Source organism: Squalius cephalus, assembly GCF_949319135.1.
Source record: "Squalius cephalus genome assembly, chromosome: 1".
Taxonomy (NCBI): domain Eukaryota; kingdom Metazoa; phylum Chordata; class Actinopteri; order Cypriniformes; family Leuciscidae; genus Squalius; species Squalius cephalus.
The window spans coordinates 68,216,266-68,229,930 of NC_137122.1; positions in this window are offsets into that span (position 1 = coordinate 68,216,266).

Consider the following 13,665-nt stretch of genomic DNA (forward strand, 5'->3'; position numbering starts at 1 on the left):
ATGTCTAAGTTTTTGTTTTTTTGTTTTTTGCTCTATTGTTTCAGAAACCAGAGCACGCTTACGTTCATCCCGTCCCCCTTTAATGTTAATAGAGCCAACCCTCAATCCTTCCATTAAAAAAAAACTGGAAGAAAGAGCAGATAAACTATTTTCAATACTTTCTAACTGTAATTAGGTGCTTCTTTTCACTCTTTTCACTTTCACAGAGATGTTGCTTAAGCATCACTCTTGCACCCTCAGTTAATGTTAAAGCAATACTGAGATTTTAACCAGAATGTCATGATCCTGGTTCTTCCTTTACTTTGTCTCCCCCCTCTGGTCACACACATTTACACACGCACACTCATATGTACACACACACACCCCTGATTACTTCATCGGTCATTACGCACACACATCGCTCTCATCCCCAGGTGTTCCCATTCATTACTTGTTATCCTCATCATTACGTTTAGTTCCCGGAATCCCGGCAACTGTTTAACTGGAAGATTTTCGTTGTCAATTATTATATTCTGAAGATTTCTGTTCTTACCTCTGGACTTCTGATTCTGTTTATTAAAGACTGTATTGCTGCATATCGCTCTTGGGTCATCTTTCTCTGCACGCATTACACAGAAATCAGTGGTAATAATATTGATTCAACAGAACAAAGTTATATTTTTTTTCAACATCACTTTTGCACCTTCAGTTACTGTTGAAACAATGTTGAGTTTCAACCATAAATCAACGGAAATAGCATTGATTCAACATTACAAATTGTTGTTTTATCAACATAACTTTTGCACCCTCAGTTACTGTTGAAATAATGTTTATATTTCAACCACAAATAAATTGAACTGAAACAACTTCATTTAAAAAAAAAAAATCATACAAAAGTGAAACAAAAAACAAACAAAAAAACACAAAAATGAATTTTTTTCTGGAGGCACTGAAGAAACAGTTGTTTGATGTGCAGTTCTATGGAAGTAAAATAATGCCAAATGTTTTTGAAACAAAAAAGCCTGTTGAATTGCACTACTTGAAAGAAATATGCATTGCATTAACTATGCTTGCATTTGAATGCATTGTGTTTTTAGGGCTTGCATTTTTATGGGCTGAAATTCAGCATGGTTGAATATTTAAGCTGTGAATATTTTCAATATTAAAAATGCACTAATCCATATTCATCTTTCATATTTCACTTCCAAAATATTCAAACTGTTTAAAAATACAACCTATAATATTCAACAGGCAATTTTAGGTCCATTTTAATTTTGCTTTGCAAATTTGCTTCCCCAAATTCAACAGTAAATTGACATGCAGGAAAAGCAGTAGATTTTCATCAACGACATTTTTTTCACAGACGAAAACGAGACGATAACTAAATAAAAACTAGTTTTGAATGACAAAAACTATGATGAAAATCTATTGACATTTTCATCAGCGAGTAAAACTAGACGAAAATGTTTGGTAGGGACGATTTGGGAAGCGATCCAGTCAGAACTGAAGTCCTGCGTGTGTGGTAGATGCGCACATTTGTACTGTAACGTGCTGATCTACCCAGCGGGACACGAGTTGACATGCGCTGCTTGTCTCATGAAATGTTAAAAAACGTAAACGTCTGGGAGAATGAGTAAAGCAGACATGTGGATCTGAATAAAAAGAGTGACGACACAAAAAAAGAGATCTATTCGGTACGGTTTTCTGTGCGCACACACCCGACCCCGAACGTTAGGGAGCGTTAGTTTATGGTTCTCTAATGGTTAGTTCAAACCAAAAACTAACGTTTAGGGAACGTTCCCTCAGGGTTATAACGTTCCCTAAGCTTTAAGGGAACCAACCAACTAAAACGTTCTCCTGTGGTAGCACTGTACATCCACACAACATTCCCGTTTGGTCGTTTTTGGTTGTTCTTAGTGCGGTTTTGAAATGTTTATTTAAACCAGCTCCATTTAAGTTTTTGACGTAGCATATAAAAGATTTGCAGTCACTTTCATCGCTGCTTGCAGCTTTAATTTCCTTTGTTTTCTCAGAGAGTTGCCCTCTCTTCCAGTTCTTCCAGATTTTTTTTCAGTCTTACATCAGCACTGCAATCAAGATCCCATAAAAGCACTCACCACTCTTCAGTCTTTGGCCTACGATTTGGAAACAGACCTCTTAGCTGCTATAGTCACATGGCGTGAGTAGCTATTTAGCTCCTGTAAGGATCGATTGCTCCTGTCTGCCTTGCTCCTGAGTGGTTTGCGTCTGTAAGCTCTGTATAGCTTTCTGTTTTGAATCTCTATTTACTATCTGTCCTGTCCTGAATCCTGTTGATTGTGCCCTAGTTATTGGTGATTCGATCACACGGAACATGAAAATAGAGACACCAGCCTCCATAGTCACATGTTTGCCGGGAGCCAGAGCGCCTGACATCAAAGCAAATTTAAAAGTGCTTGCTAATGCTAATTGTAAATTCTCTGAGATTATTATTCAGGTGTGTGAACTCGCAAGTACGATGTCAGGCACTGTAATTTGCTCTGGCCCCCTTCCTGTTCGCAGGAGTGATGAGATAGTTAGTAGATTGTCCTCACTCAATGGCTGGCTGTCTAAGTGGTGTCCGCAAAATAATATAGAATTCATAGACAATTGTTAAAGTTTTTGGGGCAAACCTGACCTGTTGAAAAGAGATGGTGTTCATCCCTCCTAGGATGGTGCTGCTCTTCTCTCTAGTAAAATGGCACATAGTCTTAGAGCTCTGTAGATTTGAAAATTAAGCTTGCTATAATGTTTTTCTGGAGTTAGTACAGTAAGGATTGAGCTCATATAAGGTATAAGGTAGCAAAGCATGTTGCTTCTGTTTAAAATGGAACATATACCTCATGGTTACACATGGTGCAGTCCACCTTCCATATTAAGAAACCTGTCCTTCATTGTATACATTTGTGGTACATTTGTATCAGTGAAAACATTCCTTTCCTTATAAAGAATATGCTAACTGGTGATGTACACATCACCATTGGAAAACTTATGCATCAGTAAACATGTTGCATTGCATACATACTTCTATGCAAAATACAGCTCATTATATAATATACCTCAGCACACACGTACAACATACTCTATACAAATACAATATAAAAATTATAATGAAAATTAATAAAGAAAAATGGTGCTAAAAAATAACATTAAACAATAAAATGTAGTCTTCAGTCCCTCCACTGGAACTATGACAGTCAGTTCCACACCGTCACACCACCAGTGGCCATCTAATGAAGAGAAAGTGAGGAAAAGGAAAAGCAGACCAAAGAAAAAAACATGATATAAAAACAAAATAAACAGACAATGGAAACATAAGGAAAACACAAAAGGAAAAACAAAGAAAAACAAAACAAACAATCCCTATCATCACCACCACAATAAACACACACGTTTCACCTCTGTTCACAGTCCGGTCTCGTTCATACGAAGAGGACTACTTACCCAGCTTCATATCCATCTCTTGAGTCTGCTTCCGTAACACCCATGTTATGTCCCCGCAGACTATGTGTCTTTTAATATATCTCTATAATGCTACACCCTTAGAATAAAACATTCAGTGGGGTTATATATAACTGTAGGGTTCTTGACTGAACTCTTGGGGAAATGGGGAAATGTCTTAAATGATTGCATAATATGTTTAATGGGTTGTTGTTATTATTATAATTGTTTTACTGATAAAGTATGTTTACAAACTTATAAACTTTATTTAGAATTAAAAATTTATAAAAAAAATTAATGAAACTAAATCCATAAATTGATTCCATGATGGGAATATGAAGCGCCTGACAGAACAAACTAAAACCAAATTTGTGAAACAAAAACCAAAAACAAAAAACAAAAAAAAGAACACCTGAACATATGTCTCCTAAAATGACAGAAACCATCTTTCAAAACTATGCATCAAATAACCTTTGGCTTTACTTTTCAGGAAGATTCACACTTTTCACACTTGATTCTGACATACTACTATGTTTTTTTTCGCCTATTGAAATGAAATACTATTACAATTTAAAATAATGGTTTTCTATTTGAATATACTTTAAAATATAATTTATTCCTGTGATCAAAGCTGAATTTTTAGCATCTTTACTCCAGTCATGATCCTCGCATGATCCTTCACAAATCATTCTAATATGCTGATTTATTATCAATGTTAGAAACAATTGTGCCGCTTAATATTTTTTGTTTTAACCTGTGATTCTGTTTTTCAGGATTAATATTATTATTATTATTATTATTTAAAGGGCATTTATTTAAAAAATATATATTTTTTAACAATATATACTACCGTTCAAAAGTTTGGGGTCAGTGATTTTTTTTTTTTCTTTTATTAAAGAAATTAATCATTTTATTCAGCAAGGATTTGTGAAAAAAAAAAAAAAAAAAGTTTTTTTCAAACAAAGTTTGTTTCTAGAAGAAAATTGCGTCATCGTCCACCTTAAGTAAGGCAGATCAATAATATTGTTGAATATTAAATGTCCCCAACTAAGCAAGCCAAAAGCCAAGGCGACAGTGACAGGAACCAAAACTCCATCAGTGACAGAATGGAGAATAAACCCTTGGGAGAACCCAGACTCAGTCGCTCAGTTCTCCTCTGGCCAACGAGCGAACAGTGTATGATTATGATCCAGGAGCATTACAGGTCAGAGGTCAGATTGGATCTGGACATTCAGAATATGAGTTTGTTGAGGATCAGTGCCGACGGCTGTGGTGTGGATGAGGCCTTCACAGGGCTGATGAGGCTGGCACCTCAGGGATGCGTTGTCGTGTCTAGGCGCAGGTCCTCCATCTGATCTGGATCCGGCCCGGATCCGGCTGACTTCAGTAAACCTCGGAATAAACAGAAAGACTAACATTAGCGTAGATGCCATTCTTCTTATGATGTAGCGAGTACATCAGGATTTATGGGAAGTGTTCCCGGTTCCGGCTGACCTAATCTATGCAGCCTAATAACCATTTAACTGATTTGAATAATATGAATGTATAATTTTCTATGTGAAGGCCAGGTTAAAGAGATGTGTCTTTAATCTAGATTTGAACTGACAGAGTGTGTCTGCTTCCCGGACAATGTTAGGAAGACTGTTCCAGAGTTTTGGTGCTAAATAGGAGAAGGATCTACCGCCAGCAGTCGATTTTGATATTCTAGGTATTATCAACTGGCCGGAATTTTGAGATCGCAATAGACGTGAAGGAGTATAATACGTTAAGAGCTCGCTCAAGTACTGCGGAGCTAAACCATTTAGTGCTTTGTAAGTCATCAGCAATATTTTAAAATTGATGCGATGTTTAATAGGGAGACAATGCAGCGTTGACAGAATAGAGCTAATATGGTCATACTTCCTGATTCTGGTAAGGACCAACTGGTCTTTGTTTTTTAAGCGTGCAGAGCAACCTCCCATAATAGCATTACAATAATAGTCTTGATGTCATGAACACATGAACTAACTGTTCCGCATTTTTCATTTACACACACACTAAAGAAGCTATTTTGGAGGATGCCAGCAATAAAATCAATTTCAGTTACTGTTAACTTCTGTTTGATTGTTGGTCCAATGGGAACTGAAACAGTTGTTACTGTTAACTTCTGTTTGATTGTTGGTCCAATGGGAACTGAAACAGTTGTTACTGTTAACTTCTGTTTGATTGTTGGTCCAATGGGAACTGAAACAGTTGTTACTGTTAACTTCCTAAAAATTACAGTATTTCACAATTGCTAAGACACATTTCTTGAAACCTTCACCCATATTCTCAAAACTTTAAACACAAAACCCAGTCTTTAAACTACATTCACAAAACCCCTGACTCTTCTGGCAAAATCAAACACTTGCCTCAAAACCATTTGATCTGTGCTCAAAATCAAACTATGCTTTCAAAACATAAACACAGCCAGTCGATATATAACCACTCATCAGCATTCATTAGACACTACATCAAAAAATTGAGAACACAGCATCCAGGGCATGTAGTTACAGAGAAAAAAATGTTTATTGCATATAGAAAATAATTTTGCCATAAATAAAAGTAAATAATTCACAACTCAGTACAGCAAATATATTGCATACTGTAAGTACTGCAAGTAATACAGTATTGAATGTCTGTATTTTCAGTATAAAGTAAGCCCAAAGAAGAAAGTCAACTCTAAATGAAAAGCGTATAACACAAAATATTGTGCAATTTGCAAAATCAAAGTCAACGAGAGCCTCTTGCTAATGGGAGAACAAAGGAGTCCTTCCACCCTCATTTGGTAGTCTTGTAATTCTACAAAAGGGAAAATGCTCTTACAAATGTATACATACAGTAACAATAGTAATGGACATCACATTCATATGTAAAATGTATTGTAAATCTTTTTTTCTTTTTTCCCCAGTCCCCTGACAAACTGATGTACTGTATCAAATGTATACAGTAAACTTTCAGTCCCACAAATTAGAAAAACAATACATTTACCTGTTCTCTTCTCTGAATGTCCTGATTATGGTGGCCACAGAGAATCTGCTCAGACTGGGTTGTACTCTTTGTCCTGCTTCCCTCATTGTCATTCCATGAACAAGAACATGGTCTTCCTCCTCGTCCACCACCTCTTACACCAACTCTTCCTCCTCTGCCTCTCACACTGTTTCCATCCATTGTTGGAATCAACATTCAACGTACCTGGGCCAACTGTGTACTCTGAACTGGCTTATATTCTAGACAACTGATTTGATCACATCATTAGAAACAAGTGTGAACAATTTTGAGTTGTTGTGTGTAAACGATGACAGCGGTGTTGTAGTTGTGTTTAACTTTTGCCACATGTATTTACCATTTTGCAACACAGTGCAAAATGTGTTTTAGTGAGTGAGAATGTGTTTAGAGTTTTGCAAAAAGAGTGGATGAGATTTGCAAACAGTGTCTTAACTACCTGAACTTGTTTAAGGTTTTGCCTACAGAGTGACTGATTCGACAAATGGGTTTAGGCCACTGAGCACTGGGTTCAGAGAATGGGGTTTAGTGTTTTAGCAATTGTGAAATACTGTAACTTCCTATCAGTGCAGATGCCAACCACAAGCAATTTTAGCTAAAACCCCATTCTTTCCTGTGAGACTTCTCTTCCAGTAGTGTAGGCTAGAGGCCTTCAAAACACATCTGGCTTTTATAACTCAAACTCTTTCTACAATTGTCTTATAGATAGATAGAATACAGACCGATCAATTAGTGATTTTTATCAATGCGTACAAGTGCTGTCGGTCCAGGAACTGAGTATTACGCTGCAACACTCCCTAGCATGTTCAAACGGGAGAGGATCCCCATGGTGTCAACACAATGCATTGCGGCCTTAACCCTCATTTTTGATTGGCAGATTGGCATTTGCGGTGATCTGGACAGGCCCCCAACTGCATTGGCACATCAACTGCCTCAGGTTGTTAGCAGTAACTCTTGCGCTGGGCCACCACAAATCCCAGTTACGTGGCAAGCACGAACTGGTCCGTACGGACAACACCGCGACCGTTGTGTACATAAACCATCAGGGTGGTCTACGCTCCCGTCGCATGTCGCAACTCGCCCGCCATCTCCTCCTTCGGGGTCAGAAGCATCCGAGGTTGCTTCTTGCCATGCACATCCCAGGTCCAATGAATCGTGCGAAATTTTTAAAAACATGAATTTCACGTGTTTGTGTATTCACTTGACAACCAACCTCTCATGTCACTCTCTCTCTCTTGTGTCCTGACTCCTGTCTGGTCCTCCTGTATACTCTGCAGTCCTGTTTTCCTCGAAAAAAAAGGAAAGACAAGAGCGCAGAGTACTTCCACCTCTTCCCCTGGCTTGCTCCCGACCCACTCTTTCTCTCTGTCTCCTTTTTCTCCTTGACATAAGTGTCCCTGAGGCCCTTCTGCTTCCTACGGATTGTCTCCTCTGACAAGAAATACACGTAAACACAAATTGCTACTAATAAACCAGAGAAATATCCCGGTGTCGAAACCTGGAATGCCAGGTTCTGCTAACTTTGGCTAATGCCAGTGTGTTAACAAGTTCATAGTAATGTAAAAATCATCGCTAAAATCAAGTAACGGGTGTATATATTCATCACTTACCAGTTAGTCCAACTCTATCTCCACACTATCTCCTTTAATGTCCGTTCTCTGTGCAAGTAGGATGTTGTATTGAATATTTCAGGGTACCCACAGACGGCAACAATAATGGTCTCCATTTTCGACAACAGTGATAGCAACCGGACGTATCAATGAGCTCTTCGCTGATTGGCTGGAGCGACTTCGCATCATGCAAATTTTCTGCTCGAGTTGACATGTTTCAACTTGCACACAAGACGTGATTGAGGCGAATATCACACGTTTGCGGCAAGCTCAATTTGTGTCTTTGCATTTACTTTGTATGTAATCTACTCGCGCAAATAATTCAATTCGCGTTTGGTGTGAACACACCATTAGGTTATCTACCCTAAGCTAGGGATGCGCTGATCTGATACTTAGTATCGGTGTCGGCTGTTATACTGCCATTCTTGGCCGGATCGGGGATCGGTTAGACAAGGCTGATCCAAATCCGATATTGTGCGTATACTATTCTGTGTTATTGTTAAGCCCCACAAAAGGCACAAAGACATTATAAAACACCATAAAGTTTTTGTGCACTATATTATGTGTTCTGAAGCCATTCTATAGTATAATGTGAGATAGAAATGAATATTTAAGTCATTAAATTCAAGATCACGTAAACTTTTCCCTCCGCTGCGGCTGTCAATCATTCATCATTCAGCATTCAAACAGCGCGTCAAGTTCGGTTACCACAGTCAACACGATGAAACTCTCCCCAAGATGATTCAATGTTACTATTATTATTATACTTGATCAATACATTAAGGTCTATGGTTTCGCATAAAATGACTTTATCTTGCTGACTTTATTGCTGTACCTTAATCACTTTCTACCGGGTATCTGTTAGATCACAACACAGGAGTAGAGAGCACTATAATTGTTCTTCACACACACAGGAACTGAAATTTAAAACTGTTTAACGAAAAGGCTCAATTAACTATTGCATAGCTAGATACTGTATAATACACTACGCACCATTATGTCTTTCCTTTGTGCTTTGAACTTTTCAATGTGAACTCGTAGAGCGGCGCTGTGACTCCATGTTGCTTCAAGCGCATCATTCTGCGCTCGGGATGCGCATTAGCACTTTGTGCCGCACGCATTGGAGCCTTTCATATCATAATACAGTGACGCAGTGAAAGATTATCAATAGCCTTTCTTGTTCTGTCCTATCTATCATATGTTGTTGCCTCATTAAACAGCTGTGCTATACATTTAAAAAATGTCTCAATTTTATAGTAGCTATGTATAAAATAATTTATATTTTTGTTATCTTGTTTTTCATGAATGTTTTTTGCAACAATACAAAAAGTAATGTGTAATGTTTGACCAGATTTAGTGCTACACTTATTGTCTATAAATGTTTTTATCACTAAATGTTCAGATTTTATACAATTATTGTGCACTTGTGATTTTTCTAGACTAAATTTTACTGCTGAATTACTAATCTAGTTTATAATAGCATTTTTGTCATAGATTATGATCATATATTTTTTTGACTTGTTGTTTTTCTTTATAATGAAGTTGCCTGTATTAAGTAGATTGTGTTTAACACACACAAAAGAGTGATTATTAGTTCAATACACAGAGTTATAGAAATTCTATTAAAAAAAAAGAACAAAAAAAAAAAACGGGCTCCAGTCAGACTCGGGCTGAGAATTCTGATGAGCTGTCCGACACAGGCCGGGCTAGGGCCTAGATTTGAGGACCATGAAGGTTTTTAACACACACACACGCACGCACAATAAAGAAGGTATTTTTGAGGATGCCAGTAAGAAAAACAGTTTCAGTTCTTCCGGTTAATTGTTGGTCCAATGGGAACTGAAACAGTTATTACCAGCATATTTTTTAGATTGCAAGTCATATTGGTTTGGAAAGACATGAAGTTGAGTAAATGAGGACCAGATGATCAAACCTAACCCTTTAACATCATGCATAAAGATTTTATTTCGACACCCAACTAAAACTCTAACATGGAATTTCAGCTCAAAACTATTTAATGATAGAATTAGCGGGGTTAACTGAAAAGCTAGACACACACTCATATAGTATACACATTTACATGTACATTTAATCATAGAAGCAAACAAACAAACAATATGGCAATAATATACAAGTACATAAACAAACTGTCCTGTTTGTGTAACGTTACAGCACTAATAGATAGATAGACAGACAGACAGACAGACAGACAGATAGACAGACAGACAGACAGACAGACAGATAGATAGATAGATAGATAGATAGATAGATAGATAGATAGATAGATAGATAGACAGACAGTGTTGTAGAGAAAGGTCTTCTCTTTCTTGCAAATGAAGCTCAAGAGGCAGAGTTCCAGAAGATAGAATATTGAACAAAGCCGAGATGACTATCTCACACTTTTATACAGGTTTAACCAATGATCTCATTTGCAGGTGCTCTTCTTCTCTTCCTGATATCTCCAAAACACTTTCGGGACAGTTTCTTCATTAATTAGCTTTCTTATTCTCCTTTTTAGGGTTAAAATTTTTTTTGACAATTTTGACTGTCCAATAAAATGATTATTCAAAGTTTTTGCCACATCATTTTTTTTTTTATCAAGAAAACATGTTGAAGGTACATTTCAGAGAAATCAAGTAGCTATATAAAGTCTCATTAAACATTCCACACACATCAGAATGATGATGATGAATGTTAATTTTTATTAATCGGCCCATGGATTATACAAAGCGTTCACGGTGTACATCTTGTTCATGGAATGACAATGAGGGAAGCAGGACAAAGAGTACAACCCAATTTGAGCAGATTCTCTGTGGCCACCATAATCAGGACATTCAGAGAAGAGAACAGGTAAATGTATTGTTTTTCTAATTTGTGGGACTGAAAGTTTACTGTATACATTTGATACAGACATCAGTTTGTCAGGGGACTGGGGAAAAAAGAAAAAAAGATTTACAATACATTTTACATATGAATGTGATGTCCATTACTATTGTTACTGTATGTATACATTTGTAAGAGCATTTTCCCTTTTGTAGAATTGCAAGACTACCAAATGAGGGTGGAAGGACTCCTTTGTTCTCCCATTAGCAAGAGGCTCTCATTGACTTTGATTTTGCAAATTGCACAATATTTTGTGTAATACGCTTTTCATTTAGAGTTGTCTTTCTTCTTTGGGCTTACTTTATTTTTATACTGAAAATACAGACATTCAATACTGTATTACTTGCAGTACTTACAGTATGCACTATATTTGCTGTACTGAGTTGTGAATTATTTACTTTTATTTATGGCAAAATTATTTTCTATATGCAATAAACATTTTTTTCTCTGTAACTACATGCCCTGGATGCTGTGTTCTCAATTTTTTGATGTAGTGTCTAATGAATGCTGATGAGTGGTTATATATCGACTGGCTGTGTTTATGTTTTGAAAGCATAGTTTGATTTTGAGCACAGATCAAATGGTTTTGAGGCAAGTGTTTGATTTTGCCAGAAGAGTCAGGGGTTTTGTGAATGTAGTTTAAAGACTGGGTTTTGTGTTTAAAGTTTTGAGAATATGGGTGAAGGTTTCAAGAAATGTGTCTTAGCAATTGTGCAATACTGTATTCTCTCCTCTAAACATTTATTTTATATTTACTTACAGTAAGATGTGTGTCACGGTGTGACAAAAACTAGAAAAAGAGATTAAAGCCCTTGTGAATGCAGTGTTATTTGGAGACCTCCTGTGGACGCCCGTCTCATTGCACTGCGAATCTGTTGCCATGGCAGCGAGGCCAATTGCCTGATTGACAGCAGGTGTGGAGAATTACAGAGAGCGTTGTGAGAGGGACACGTATTCAGATGGGGCTTTAAAAAGAGAGAGGAAACAGACCGTCACTGTTGGTTCTCCTCCCGTGAGGTACTGTGTTTTGTCGGCGGGTTGTTTGTATTTGAGGCTGGGCTGTGCAGCAGGGCGAAGATTGAAGCCGAGAAATGGAAAGAAGAGAGAAGTTTTTGTCAACGAAAACCCAAGGGAAATCGTCAGCAGTGGGAAAGACGCAAAGTGATGAGTATTGGATTCGTTGTTTATATGCACTGACACTGAAGTGGTGTGGAGAGTTTGGAAAGCGTGTGGCACGAGTGAATTATTACACCGAGTGAATCATTGATCTGTCTCCAACCTTTGTTCTTCCTTCACTGAATGTGACGATTGCTGCATCCGTTCTGGCTGTCTCTGAGAGAAGTTGAGCCCTTGTGGGAGACGAGAGTCGATCTGGTGGGAGAAAGACCGGTGGGTGAGTGCTGGCCCGAATGCACGGTGTGCGAGTGGAATGCAGTGCCTGAAGTGACGATTCACACGGTTTGTGTGGTGGAGTGAAGTTTATCGAGTGGAGAAGTATTAGTAGTCTGCTGTGCACTCTCTTCTATAGTCTTTCACCTGCTGTCTCCAAGCAGGGTTTGTCACATCAAGCGCCCAACTTACCATTTTGAGACAGCCCCGCTCTGTTAATGCTGTTGCCCCGTTAAATCCTGTTACATTGTTACAGCGTACAGTTGAACTGGAGCGTCTTGCTTAAAGCATCCTCCCCGCCTGGTGGTCTCCACATGTTCCTATCGAAAGCCGCTGCCCTGGTCCGAACGAGAGAAGGTATTGCCGTTGAATGTTTCATCTACTGTTGAATGGTCGAATCCTGTTGCATTGTTACAGCGCATAGCTGAATTGGAGCATCTTGCTTAAAGCGTCCTTCCTGTCTGGTGGTCTCCACACGTCCCTATCAAAAGCCGCTGTCTGGTTGGAACGAGAGAAGGTATTTCAATTGAACGTTCCATATGCTGTTGAGAAGTTAAATCCTGTTACCTGGTTACAGTGCACAGTCAAGTGGAGTGTCTCCCTCAAAGCGTCTTCTCCGCCTGGTGGTCCCCACCTGTCTCCACGGAAAGCCTCCGCCCTGTTCAGAAGAGAGAAGGTATTTCAATTGAACGTTCCATATGCTGTTGGGAAGTTAAATCCGTTACCTGGTTGCAGTGTGCAGTCAAGTGGAGCGTCTCCCTCAAAGCATCTTCTCCGCCTGGTGGTCCCCACCTGTCTCCACGGAAAGCCTCCGCCCTGTTCAGAAGGAGAGAAGGTATCACTATTGAGCGTCGCATCTTGTTCAACCATGTTGAACAATTGAACGTTCCATATGCTGTTGGGAAGTTAAATCCGTTACCTGGTTGCAGTGTGCAGTCAAGTGGAGCGTCTCCCTCAAAGCGTCTTCTCCGCCTGGTGGTCCCCACCTGTCTCCACGGAAAGCCTCCGCCCTGTTCAGAAGAGAGAAGGTATTTCAATTGAACGTTCCATATGCTGTTGGGAAGTTAAATCCGTTACCTGGTTGCAGTGTGCAGTCAAGTGGAGCGTCTCCCTCAAAGCATCTTCTCCGCCTGGTGGTCCCCACCTGTCCCCACTGAAAGCCTCCGCCCTGTTCAGAAGGAGAGAAGGTATCACTATTGAGCGTCGCATCTTGTTGAACCATTGAACCCTGTTGTATCGTTGCAGGGCACAGCCAAAGTGAAGTGTTCTCTTGCCGGGTGGCCCTCCGTGCCCGTTGCAAATTGTTGCCGCTGTTCAGAAA